Genomic DNA, 13,907 nt, shown 5'->3' on the forward strand with positions numbered 1-13,907 from the left:
AGGGCTGTAGGTGGAGGGCATCGGCTTTTCAGCCCCCCCCCGGCAGCCCCCCGTGCCACGGCGGGAACGCAGTGCCCCTTCGCTCAGGAGCACCCACGCTGCCCCGCCGGCCCCGCGGCCCTGCCTGCCATCGCGAACAGAGCCAGGGCTTCAGAGCAAGAAAATTGGGCCTTTGAGGCGGCCCCCGCAGCCCTGCAGCCCCGCGCTGCCTCCGGCTGCGGCCACCGGTGTGGGGGAGCCGGGTCGCGCCAGGACACGGGGGCGGCGGGCGACGTTTGGCGGGCCGGAAGAGCGGCTGGCGGGAGCCCAGGGGCTCTGAGGGGGGGTGTCGGGGTGGCCCTGCTGCTGGGTGCCCCGTGGGGCACCCACATGTGCCGGCTCTTGCACGGGCAAGTGGTGCCGCCCTCCACAGCGCTCGCAGGATTTGGGAGGATTGGGGGTGCGGTGGATGCATGGGGAGATGAGCAAACACAAATGGGACCCTAAATCCCGAATAAGAGTCATCCTTTCAGCTCCCTCAGCCCATGTTTCCCACCAAGGCGACAAGCGCATCAGCCGCCTGCTTTTAACACCCAAAATATTTTGGGAATCCACCTTCTGCGCCCGCACCCCTGGGAGCTGCCGGCAGCCCCTGGGACTGTCTGTCCTCATCCTGGGAGCAGCAGCACTTGGAAAAAACACTGTTTTGCTGAATCAGGGCTGAGTGGAGATGCTTTCACCAGGGATGAAAGATGTGGGATGCTGCAGCCTCTCCCTGGCTCCCATTCGGGGATCTCTGGCTGGGAAAGTGCCCTGGCAAAGGTTGGAGCATCCCGGGAGCCGGTCCACAGTCAACACACACTCCCAGCACTGATTCTGCCCCGCAGCCGCTCACCGCTGCGCCCGTCCTGCCCGGCTGGGTGGCACCAGCCACTCGCGAACCCTCTGAGACAGTCGGGTTGTCTCCCTGCCACGCTGCGCCCCAGCTTGTCGCGTTTTGCGTTACCCCATATAAAACAGGAGCAAAGGTTGGAGCTGACGCAGAGGGACGCACCCAGCGCCCAGGCTTCGCATCAGCCCCTCCCAGCACGCCCAGCTCCCAGCACGCATCCATCAGCCGGTGAAGGGTGCGTGATGGATTGACCCACGGAGAAAAAAATTAATCAGGCTGGAGGTAGCTATGAATTACGCGGCTAAAAATACCTCTGCGGCATCTCTTGCCGAGACGTACCCGAGCAAAGCACCAAGGAGCCCGAATCTCTGCTGACACCCCATCGATCACCCCCCCTCTTCATGGGGCTGGCGCAAGCATCTGCGCACGAGTGTTTCACGGGCTCGGCTGGCTTTAGCCCAGCCGATTTACTGCCGAGCCCCGGCAGGGATGCGGCGGGCCGATCAGTCAATGCTAGTGCACAAGTCCCTGAGTCAGCAGGTATCGAGCGCAGGGTGAGGCCATCCGTCTCGGGGAAGCTCGGCTGCCTCGGGAGAAAGGGAGGAAACCTGCTCACCAGCGTCGTACATAAAAAGGCTCCACTGGGGACTGCTGCGGCAGTGGTTTGCAGACTGGTCCTTCACCACTACAGTGGTGGCGAGATGGCCGGCGCTGTCTGGGGCTGGTGCGGCCCCCCACGGCACCAGTCCCTGGCGGCGTGTCGGCCCCTCTGTGGCACCATCCCTTCCAGTGACAAAGTGTGCCGGGATGGTTGCTGGTGGGTAAAACTGGGATCCTGCACCACCCCCCCCCCGCCACAGCCTGTGCCCAGGGAGACGGGGGTGGCTGGGGGGAGGACGTGAAGCGGGATCCAACGTCATCGAACCCTTCCCTGCCGGTGTGGTTCCATAGAGTTTATACAAGAAAAGGCTTTTTTCCCCCCAGTTCCCAGGGTGACGCTGCTCCAGTTCCCCCCCCCCCCGCCTCCCCGAGCCAAGGCCCCCCCCCACGCCTCGGGGTCCAGAGCGAGGGGGTCCCAACCCACCAGCACCTCCCCAAAGAGAGGACCAAGGTGCCCGGGGTTCCCCCAGTTCGCAGGTGGCTTCCCCATGGCACCCAGAGCCGGGGCACTGCCTGCCCCGCGGGGGCCGGAGGCCACGGGTGATGGACTCCCTGCGGTCCCCGTGGGCCGGGGCCAGGGCTCGCCCGTGGGCCAGCACTAGATGGCAGCAGAAGAGCGCACACGGCCACGGCCACGCTCAGCCCCGGCACCGGGCGGCAGCGGAGCTGCGTCCCACGGGGCTCCGGGGCACCCCGGGAGCCGCCGGCGGCGGGGACGGCCCGGGCTGAGCCCGGGGACACCCCGGTTGCTGTCCCCGCTGCCCGAGCGGTGCCGTGGGCCGCGGCCCACGCGGCCGGCCCTGCCGTGGGATGCTCTGCCGCGGTCCCCCCCCCCCCGGGGCGGGTTGCGGAGGCTGGGGGGGCCGTGGGGCGGGGGGGTCAAGGTTTGGCGGCGACCGTGGGCCCGAGGGTGGGGGGGTGGGGGTGTTTGGGGCGATCGGGAGGCGAGGGCGGGGTGGGGGGGACGTGGGGACCCTGGTCTGCGGGCACCCAGTGTGTCCTGGCACACTGTCACCTCCTCCCTTGGGTGCCACGGCGTTGGGGGGGGCCCTCCCACCCCAACACACACACACACACACGCTTGTGCAGAGAGGTGCACACGCACATGTACACCACACAGAGAGGCACAAGCACGTGCTGGTATGCTCCCACCCGTGCAAACACATGTGCAAATACACATGCATGCATGCACACGTGCACCCTCCCATGCATGCACATGCCCCTGTGCACACATGCACCCATGTGTGCACACCCACAAGCACATGTGTGCACACGTGGAGGCATGCACACGCTTGCAAACATGCACACACATACGTATGCATGCGCGTGTATGCACACCCATGCACATATGCACACGAACACGCATGCATGGACGCTGGCACACACAAATGCACGCACACACTCTCACAATCCCATGCACACACGCACCGACACGCTCAGGCATACCTGGGCACAGGCGGGCGCCTGCACACAACCTGCGTGCCCTCCTGTGTACGGACATACTCGTGCACGTTTGCAGAGAGGCACATGCATGTGCACACCCGTGCACACACATCCGTGTAGGCACTTACACACACGCGCACACACGTGCACAGCCCTTCCCAAGGTTGCTTGTTAAAAAGTACCCGGGTAGGTAAATAGGGGGCAAGGCTGGGGGCTGCTGGCCGGGGTCCCGGGGCCGGAGCGGCCGCGCTGGGGGGGCTCAGCCCAGCTGCTAATGACCCAGGGCCGGTGCCAGCTCTCTAATCTGTGCAGAGGTTCAGGACAAACTGTACCAGCGATTATATAAACCGACTCGCCTCTATTTATTTAATTCCCTTTTATTTATTTACCGCTCAGCCAATTGAAGGCAGGGGAGTGGTGCATCCCCCGGCCCTCTCCCAGCCCGCCATGGTCCCGGCTGCCCGCCAGCCGGCACGAAGGGCTGCCATGGGCCCTGGCACTCTGCGTGTCCCCCTGCCACAGGCCTGCGTGTGCACCCGTGTTCCTCAGCGTGTGCCTGGTGGCGCCCCGTGGCGTGTGCCGGGCAGACATGGCAATGCGCATGTGTGCGGACATGCAAACGTGCGTGCATGCACAATGACATGTGTACACATGTGTGAGTTCACACGCACAGGCATGTGCATGTGCTCACATGGACACACGTGCACTTACATCCACGTGTGCAAGCGCATCCATGCACAAACACACCCATGTTTGCACGCTGGCACCACGCAGGGAGCCGTCGGCTCTGCCACCTCCTGTCCCCCAACCCAGGAGGTGATATGAGGACACGAGGCCCCAGCCATGTCCCCAAGGGACGACAGCCTGCCGGGGCACAGGCTGGGAATGGCGGGGGGGGGGGGGGCAGTTCCCCTGGGGAAGGCACAGGACGCACTCGGGGTCCCCCATGTCCCCCTGGCATGGCAGTGGCACGCTGAGCCAGTGGGCTCCACCCGGACACCCTTCTCTCTCAGGGCTGATATGGGGGGGGGGCTCGGGAGCAGCTGAAGGGGCGCAGGGTGGGGGATGCTGGACCCCGCACCCCCCTCCCGCTGGCTGCCCCCTCCCCACAGCATCGCCTGCCCTTCCCCCGCCGTTACATAAAGGCACGATTACAGGAAATCAAGGGGCAAAATGTCTCACTCGAATTAATAACTGACTTCCTGCGGTTGCAGATTCACCTTCTGCGCTTGTTTATACCCCCGCCCCCCCTGCCTGCTTCGGTTAATGCTCCCCGGCGCCGTTTGCCATTAACCGGCTCCGGCACCATGGGGAGGGTGACACTGAGGCCCAGTTACCCGAGTATAGCCCGGGCAGGGATGTGGTGGGAGCCCTGCCCCCATCCGTACTGGTCCTGCTCAGGCAGGAGTGGGGGACCTGGGGTCTCGTCCGCTCTGCCACCGCCTGCCCGGTGCCCTTGGCCATGGCACCCCAACCAGCTCCTGTGCGGGGGACAGGGCTGGGGACGCAGGGAGGGCTCCGAGCCAAGAGCAGTGAGGCATGGCCAAGGCTCCCTCCTGTCCTCACGCTGGGGACATGGTCCCTCCACACCCTCCCCACCTCCCTGCACCCTGCCTGGACGGGGCCAGCCCATCCTGGCCAGCCCGGCACGGCCCGGTGACCTCCCCATTGCCAGCATCACCCGTCCCCGGACCTGCATTGCCCCCCCCCTCAGCAGCCTCCCACCGCTCCCTGCACTCCTGTTTTGTAAGTGGGAGCAGGGCCGGCTCGCCGGGAGCTGGGGCCGGGTGCCGGGGAGCCGGGGCCAAGCCATTGTGCTGCACCGATGACTCGCGCGGGAGAGCTGGTGCTCCCGGATGAACCCGGCTGGCGCAGCCATTTCCTGGTGCGTTTCTTCTATATTCTGAAAAAAACCAAACAAAATTCTTCTTAAACCAGTTAAGGTTGCTAAGAGACAACAACGTGCTTTACATGGTGCCTTATTGACAAAGCCTAGCTCTTAATAAGCTCAGAAATGAACGGCAAGCGGCTTAGAAAGCCTACACCGAGGGGCCGGGTGCTGAGCGTGGCGGTCTCCTTCCTCCCCACAAAATACCCTTAACTCTGCCCCTGGCAGCCCCGGGGAATGGCCCTTCTCCCCGAGGGCCAGGGCGGGGCTGGGGCCGGTACCCCGCTATCACCCCCCATCAGCTCCCCCGGGAGCCAGAGGCACCCATGGGGTCCAGCCATGCACCGCCGGCACCAACAGTGTTTTGGAGCCGCCTGCTTGGCACAGGTACAACGCCGAAAGCCACCTCCGCGCCCGTCTGCCAAACACCCACCGGCCCGGGTGCAGCCGGAGATGCTGCCGGCTTCCTTGGGAGGGGAAGAGGAGCCGGTAGCGGTGCCGGCTGGCTCTGCACTGCCCGTCCCCAGCGCAGCGGGGTGTTGGGCGCCATGAGCCCAGCTACGGGCGATAAATCAGTCGCCAGTGCAAGAGCAAACCGTTTCTGTGCGGGGCCAGACTCGGTGTCTGTGCCATCGCCGGCAAAGTTGCGGCAGGGAGAAGGGTCAGGCTGGGCTCTTTGGCGCAGGGCGCGAGGCAAGTGCTGAGCGCGCTGGGGCTTGGGCGAGGGCCCTGCCGGCAGCATGTGCAGGCAGGAGCGGGCAGGGAACGGGTGCCAGGCAGGGCTGGCAGCCAGCTGGCGTGGTGGGGCGGCCGCAGGGCGTTTGCGAGCGGCGGGCACCACCCTGTAGCCGGAGGAGGGGGACGGGGGGGGGGACGGGCCGAGGTCGTCTCCTCTGCCACTCGCCCACTGTGCCTGATGTGCCACCCCCAGCCTGCCACCGTGCTGGGTGTCCCCAGGGGGACGGCTCCTTCCCAACCAGCAGCCTGGCCATCGGGGACCGCAACGGGGACAGGATGGGGGACAGGGGATGGCCGAGATGGGGGGACAAGGCATGGGCAGGAGGTGATGAAGGCGCAAGGGTGGGATGCTGTTCGGGAGGAGCCGGTTGAGGGGGCACCTTGGGCTGAGGCTGGGCCCTCTCAGTGCTCCAGTGTCTCACTCCGCCGCCCCTCCTTTGCCGCAGCTCCCAGAGGAGCTCAGCACCCTCATTTCTCCCTCCGCTGGTGATGTGGGTGCTCCAGCCCCTGCAGTGGGGTGAACTGGGCCCCAAGCATCCCACGTCCCCCAGCTCCAGGTACTGGCTCGGTGCCCAAAACGGTGCCAAACCCAACGTCAGCCCCGCCACGGCTCCAGCCCCTGGGGAAAGGGGATGCTGTGGGCTCCTGGCTGCTCTCAAAACAGTCCAGGAGGAAAAAACAGTGCAGGAACACACATGTGAGGAAGAGGAGGATCGAGGGGGGTGGGTAGCACCCCACTTGCACAGGCCCCGGGCACTGGGGCACCCGTCAGCGCACGGAGCCTGGGAACGGCGATGCCTGAGTTGACTTTGGCTGGGGTGCGCGGCTCCTGCTCCTGCCTTGCCCTGCCGACGGCAGCTTCTCCCAGCGTCAGCCCCCGCGACCTGGAAGGGGGCCAGCACCCCCACTCCCCCCCCCCCCCCTCCCCGGCGGCACTGCCCCTCGGCATCCCTGGGCACAGGGGGTGACGGACACTAGGCGGCAGGAGGGGAGATGCCACCCCACAGCATCTCAGGCTCACCCAGCACCCCCTCCCCGGGAGGGCTGGGGTACCACTTCTCCCAACGCCGGGGGCAGGCGGGGGCCGGATCCGCTCCTGCCTTGGCCACGTCCCCAGCTTTGCAGCTTAGCGCTCAAATCAGCTTGTGAGGTGCCGGCTGCTTAGCACCCAAATCCCCAGCCAGGGCTAAAAATAACCCCCCTGGGCTCGGCGGGTGGCAGCTGGCACCGCTCAGCACGGCCTTGGCACCACCGCGGAGGGTCCCTGGAAATGCCACTGCCGGGGAGGGGGGGGGGGATGAGGACCGGGAGGCAGGAGCTGGCCCCATCACTTAGCCGGGTGCCCTCGCCCACCACAGGGCACCTCAAGGTTCTTGTCCCCGGGAAGAAGGGAGGTGGCAGAAGGGGGGGAGGTGGCCCAGCAGTGCCACCGGTTCCTTCCACTGGCACGACTGGGAGCGGTGCCAGGCGCTGCCGGCCTCACAAGCAGGGCCGGGGATTTTCACCCACTGGCACGATCGCTGCGGTAAACCCAGGAGGGTGTTTCAGGGGGAGGGTTTAATGTTCTCATCCTCCCTCTGTGACACCGGCGCTGCTTTCACACCACCCCTTACCACCCTTGTCCCTGGCACAGCCCCAGTGTCCGGCCCAGCTGGTCACCCCTGCCTGTGACGAGTTTGTGCAGCCTCAGCCCCTGAGCGAGGTGTTTGGAGGGTGCTGGCACTGGGACCCCTTGGCCGTGGGGAGGAGTGGGGGGGTCACCGCCGCCACATCGGAGGTGGAAAGCTGAACTCAGGAAGCCTCAGCCCGTGACCCTGCAGTCACCAAGGCCATCGGCGAGAGTTGTCACCCGCCCTCGCGCTGGCGGCGGGGCAGCACCTCCGCACCTGCGGGGACGGGGACGACGTGCCCCCACGCCCCGCTCTGGCAGCGCCTGTGCCTGGCAGCTCCTGGCCGCCTCGGCCGCGCCGCGCCTGCCTGCAGCACGCTCAGAACATCGCTGGAGCCGTCACCGGTTTAAAAATAGCGTCTCAGCAGAGTGCAACCACGTTCCCTAAAAGCCATGTGGTTCGAGTTAGAGGATTAATTGGAAATGCTTATTTTGATTTGCAAAGTGATTGGATTTTTCCAGGGCATTTTGAAAGGAAAAAAGTCTGAATTTAATTATCACTATTCCAAAAAGCACCATGGGACCGAGTGTTTGAGGCCGTCTCATGTTTGCTTCACACCCCTCTCCAAAATGCAGGCAGGCCACGGGGGACGCGGCGGGGACGCGGTGGGGATTCTTCGCTGCACCCCACACCCGCTGTCAGGCCGGTCCCTGGCTCCCGGCGGAGGGCGAGGGGCCGGGGCCGTGCGTCACGCCGGCCGCTGCCGGGCCCGAGGGAGTAAGCACCACCGGTGCCCGCCGGCCAGCCCGCAACGTGCGGCACCGCGCACCCCAGCGTGGCTCGGGCAGGACGAGAGCTCAGGGGGAACCGTGTCAGCACAGGCCAGGCCCGGTTTTGGAAGGGTTTTCTTTCACCAAGTTGCTTTGTTTTTACCAAAATGGATTTTCAGCAGTAATTGCCCTTTTTTTTTTTTTCTCAGGGAAAACATCATTTTCAATTACATTTCTCTGGGTTTCCATTGAAAAATGAAAAGCAAATGCTCTTGCACGCCGGCAAAACGTGGAAAAATGTCTAGGAATATTTTTGTCCAAATGAAAACAGTTTCAGTTCTTTTTCGAGATCTCTTTTTTCCTGAAAAGAAACCACAGTTGCCTTCCCAGTTATTCTAGTCGAACTGGTTTCGAGACAGACTTCCCAGTTCAGAGGCTGGAGCTGGGTTTATGGTGCTACGGGGCAGGCGGCGCAGGGCTCCCCAGCAGCCCCAAGCCAGTGCCGCCGTGGCACTTTCCGCAACCGGTAGAAAGATGGGCCAGGAGCGGGGTGAGACCTGCCCGCAGCCGGCACAGCCCTGCACCGGGGTGTTGGCAGGTCTGGGGTGCACCGGGCTCCAGAGACCCAGCCCCATGGCCAGGGATGCTCCACGTAGAAGGCTGGGGCTGGCGGGGTCCTCCCCGGGGCTTTGGGGATGTGACCCGAACCCCCCCCCCCCCCCCCCGTTATGGGACAATTTGGGACCCAGGCATCGCACCGCGCTCCCCGAAGCCCTGCTCCCATCTCAGGGTCGGACACGGGTGCAGCACGGGGGTGCCCGGGGACTCCTCCGTCAGCTTCCTTTCGTGTCGCCAGGCTATCGGGGTGGGGAATCGCCGCCCCAGCCCCGCTTTTTGCAATCGGTTTGATTTCCCTGTGCGTTTGTGCCCTTCGCACAGGAAGCGGCAGCCGGGGGCCGAGGGGAGGTAACAGATGGATCCGGTGTATCTGGGGCTCTTCTGCAATCACAGCGGGGGACGAACCCGTACAGAGGGCTGGGATGCGGGACGCAGCTTCGCATGGTGCCCGGTCGCAGCAAAAAGCACCCGCAGGGGCCTGCTCCTAGCCAAAGAAACCCTGAATTCGGGGTGCCTCCATCCCTCCAAAACAGCGTTTATTTGGAGGCTCTTTCCGCTTCCAAGCCCCCCCGGCAGGTGTGGGCCTCGGAGCCGGGTCGGGATGGAGGAGATAGGTGGATGCAGGATGGCCCTGTGGCGAGGAGGCGGTGGCTGAAGGAGCCATTGGCTCTGCAGGCACCAAAGTCCTGCCAGGCCAGAGGAAGGGGAATACAAAAATCAACGTTAAACATTATCACCGGGCTGAGATTTGGCTCGGCTTCCCGGTCCGTGACGCTGCCTTCCCCCTCCTTCCCGCTCTGGGCGTACAGCCAGGGTGCCCAGGCAGGTGGGGAGCGCCAGCGCGGGCATTTCGGTGAGCGGCTGTGGGTCTCATCTCGGTTCCATGCTGCAGTTTCCCTGCCTGTACGCCGGGGCTGGGCGTACTTCTCCGCTGCCCTGCCGACGCTCGAACTCAGTGATGCTCCTGTAATGGTGCTTGCCCATGCAGCACCCCACATCCCATGGGCCAAGCGCCGAGCTGCGAACGGGCTGCAAGACCCCACATCTCTGCCGCAGCAACAACCCTCACCCCAAAAGGCACAAAAACGTCGGAAAATCCTCCCCTGCGGGTTTGATCTGCTCCCGCTGCTGTTGATGGAGCCATGCCTCAGTTTCCCCACTCGTAACACGGCGGGAGATGGCGATTCCCCTGTGGCTCCAGGGGAATGGGACAGCAGGGATAGATTCTGCCTTCGGCCCCAGCAGGCAGCCCAGGGTAGGGACCACAGAGCTTCTTCTTAACCCCAAAACAGCTGGAGGTTTGGGCTCAATCCCAAGGCCGCGCCAGGAGGCTTCGGCCCCGCTCCCACGGGAGGGAGCCGGGAGCTGCTGGGGAGGGAGAAGAAATGGCCCCAGCGCTGACAGCTGGCAGGAGGATGTTTGCTGGCGCGGTCACGTGGCTCCTGCCACATATTTACACACCGGAGCAAGCCAGCCCCGGTGACAAACACGGTGCCACTTGGGTAAACACAGGCCTCTGAGGAGCTGCATCCGCGGCCACCGTAGGAAGAGACCCAAGAAACAAAAAAAAAAAGGGGGAAAAAAAGGCAAAAAAAAGCAGAAAAGAGGGAAAAAAGGCAAAAAAAGCAAGTAAAAAAAGGCAAAAAAAAGCCAAGCAATTGCCTTAAAAAAATATTTTTTCCCCTCGCTTGCTGCAAAGCGGGCTGGGAGAAACGCCGAGAGCTGAACGCCCTGTTTTCCGTACTTCCTATTAAAAAAAAGCAACAACCAGCAGCCCAAAGCGGGGATACAAAGTCCACTTGTCACCCGCCGGTTGCACCCTCCCACCCTGTGGCAGCAGCTGGGTGCTCGCGCGGGGCTGCCGGCGCACAATAGCGGCTGTTGTTGCCGGAGCCAGGAGCTGGCTGGGTTTCAGGGCCGGGCAGAGCATGTGCCAGCGGCCGAGGACTGGCGTCGCTGGTGTTAACTCTCCAGGCCCTGCTCCAAGCCCCCCGCGTGCGAAACGGGGAGGGAACTGGCCGCCGAATCCCCCCTCCCTGGCATGGTTTCGGATTGGGGAAACTGAGGCACGGGTGCCTTCGCCCGGGCAAGGTGTTAAAGGGGATGCGCTCGTCCCTCCGCAGCCTGTGAACGCGCCGCCCCCAGCCCCTCTTCCTGCAATAATTTCGGGTTTACGAGCCAAGTCGAGACCAGGACCAGGAAACATCATCCCCCCCCCGCACCCCCTTCCCAGGGCTATTCAAGGCCCCCACCCGCCTGCCCCCTCCACCCCGCAGAGAGGTGCCTGGCCCCCGGCACCGCTCGCCGATGCCGCATGGCCCATCGGCACCCACTGCCCGCTGGGGTGCTGCCAAACCGCAGCGCGATGGCATTTTCTCCGGGGTGATGCCCGCACCTCGGGGGACTGTCACAGTAGCCCGCCCAGGCAGGGAGCACCCACGTGTCCCCCGGGTGCCACCGCATCCCCCAGAGAGCCTCTGGCAGGTAGCACAGCATCCCTCGGTGCCTGCTCCATGTGTCCAGGCTGGATGGCATCTGGGATGCCAGCCGGCCTGCCAACCAGGACACCATGGTGAGGGTTCTCCGCCGGCACTGGGTATCCCCTGCCACCACCCCAGACCCCGCTCACCACCCCGGGGATGCTGCAGAGGGGATGACCCCAGCAAAACACCGCAGCCGGCAAGGCCGGTGCTCTCCCATCTGCCGGTGCAGCTTGATGCCCTGTGCCGAAGGCTTTGGGCAACGCACTCCCCGCCGAGCCCCGGGGCCGGCGAGCGCAGCTGCGGGCGGGTGCTGCCGCCTCCGTGCCCGGCGAGCACGGCCCCAGTGCCAGCAGCTCACACAACTGCCGCAACCACAAAAGCCATTTTTTCCTCCCCGCTCGGCCGAGCTGCCCGGTCCCGCTAATAAAAAAAATAATAAGGACATGGAAAATTCTATAATATCCCTTTCCAGCTTCTTGGATTTGGCTTTCGCTAATTCGAAGCAGACCCCGGAGGGGGGCGGGGGGAGTCAAATCAAACCAGAATCACGGCACGGAAAGCCAGTTTTCACAAAAAAAACCCAAGCCAGCAACCCCAACATTTGAATGCAGCAGGGAAGAAAAAAAAAGTTTAATGTGTGCTTAAAAACAAACGAGCAGTGGTATCATTTTTAATTAGGAGCCTATTTTCAAAGCCCTTATTACTTACAGTACGCTCAGCATCCGAGTAATTTTCCTCTCTCGTAAAATCGTGGCAGGGGAAGGGGGAAAGCGAGCCCTTTGTGCGGCCGGAGAGCTTTGCGAGGCGAATATTCATGCCAATTTGTCTGCAGTAATTGGTTTAGCTATAGACGTAGGCTGGCAATTGATTATGTGAGTTGCTAAACTTTTCCCGGAGAAGGGACCCTTCGCCCGATATTACTTTTGCATATGCCTCCGGTTCGCGTTGCTTCGGGACACGTCTCTGTGCACCAGCACAACTGGAAGCTCGTTCTGGAAAACTAATATAATTCTTTGCCGTTCCCTTCAAACTTTCTTCTTGCAAATTCCAGCCCAGTTTTCTCCTCTGGCAAACAAAACCCTCGGAGAAACCATTTCCTACTGCGGCAAACGCCTTGTCCAAAGGGCTGCCGGAGGGGCTGGGGCCAGCGCTGGGCTCCCGCTGCGGCACGGCGGGCGCGAAGGCTGTGCCGGGAGAGTGAACCCCCACGCTTGGTCCCGGTGTCAAACTGGAGCAACTGGGCGATGGCGATTTTCCATCGCTGCTGCCGGGGTGTTTGGCCCCCCGGTATTGTTCTGGAGCCCCGGTCCCCGCTATTATGTGCACCAAGAGAACAGGGGCTCGGGGCCCGGCACGGCCTCCCCGCTGCGGCAGGCGGCGAGGCAGAGGCGCTGGAGCCGGAGGCAGGAGCAGGTAGCTCGTTACCTCCCCGCGCTTCTGTTTGCTTTGGCAACTGATTAAAATTCCCCCACGATTCCTCCCCCTCCCGCTCGGGCTCCAAAATGCCACCACCAGCCGCTTTGGTCCTCCCCAGGCCCCAGCAGCTCCCAGGGACTGAACCCCCCAGGGGACACGGGTGCCAGCCGGGTACTGGGGTGCAGAGCCCTAACGCGCTCACCACACCCACCGCCAGCCACTTTCACTTTCTGCTCCCCAAATCCAGTGCGAAGCTTCCCTGCTCCTCCGCCCTTCCCCTGAGCAAAGCCTTATTTGGGGTGATTTTTGTCCTCCCTCCACCCTTGGGTGCTGCTCCCATTGGCACATGGGTGTTTCGGGGGCCCCCCCCCAGCATCAGGGCGCCGCTGGGTGCAGCATGACGGCGGCACCTGCCTGTGGCGTGCCGGTGCAGAGCCACACCACCGTGCCGAGGAAGCCATCAGGGTCACGGCACCGAGATGCTCCTGCTCCCAAAGCTGAGCTTTCCCCCGCTGCCGGGGCCGAGGGGCGTCCGCGGCGGTTTGGCGGCTCTGCCGAGCGGCGTGGGGACAATGGCAGGAGCCCCCGTCTGCCAGGTCCGTCTGCAGGGAGGGGGGGAAAAAGCAAATCTGGATGTGCTCGCACTGAACAAAGAGACGGGGCCGTATTTCTCCCCATTCCTCCCACTCCAGACATTTCCCCAAATTCCCCAACAGACGTGACAAGCCAGCCCATGGAGAGTGGCCGCACTTGATTTATTTCTTTTTGTGGAGGGGGGAAAAAAAAAAAAAATCAAGTGAGGAAACATTTCCTGGTTGCATTTGGGGTTTGGTTGTTGGTTGGTTTTTTTTTTTAAACGAGTGAAATTTTGGCATTTGCAAGAGTTCCCGGCGCCTCCATCCACACGTGTCTGCAAAAATCCCGACGGGGCTTTGCCCGGCCCGAGCCCCCGGGTCAGGGAGGGCAGCGGTCCCGCCGGTGGATTTGAAGCTGTTTGGCAGCAGCGAGGCCAGCGCACACAGGGAAAAGGCACAAAAACCCCTCCTTTTTGATGTAAAGATAGAAGTTTTAGGGTCAGTTCGGGGGAGATTGGCCCTGGTGAGGTCTGGCTTCCTGGTGCAGAGCGGCGGCGGGAGCCGGGGAAAGGGTTGCAAAGGGAGTTTCTCACCGGCCGCGGCTCTTCGAGGGCTGGTTTCCAACAAATCCAGGGGGAAGAGGTGATGTTTGAGCTGATGGAAAAAATACAGAGGGGGAAAAAAATTGGGGATCTATATTTATTTTTTTTTTTACATCTAACTTGCAGCCAAAAAAAACCCAAAAAAAGAGCCACAGCAAAAATCCTAAAAAACCTTGAAATTCCTGCAGAATAATTCACTGAAATCTACTAGCAATTTTTAAACTGAAATCCCC

Source organism: Gymnogyps californianus, chromosome 24, assembly GCF_018139145.2.
Source record: "Gymnogyps californianus isolate 813 chromosome 24, ASM1813914v2, whole genome shotgun sequence".
In the NCBI taxonomy this organism is placed as follows: Eukaryota; Metazoa; Chordata; class Aves; order Accipitriformes; family Cathartidae; genus Gymnogyps; species Gymnogyps californianus.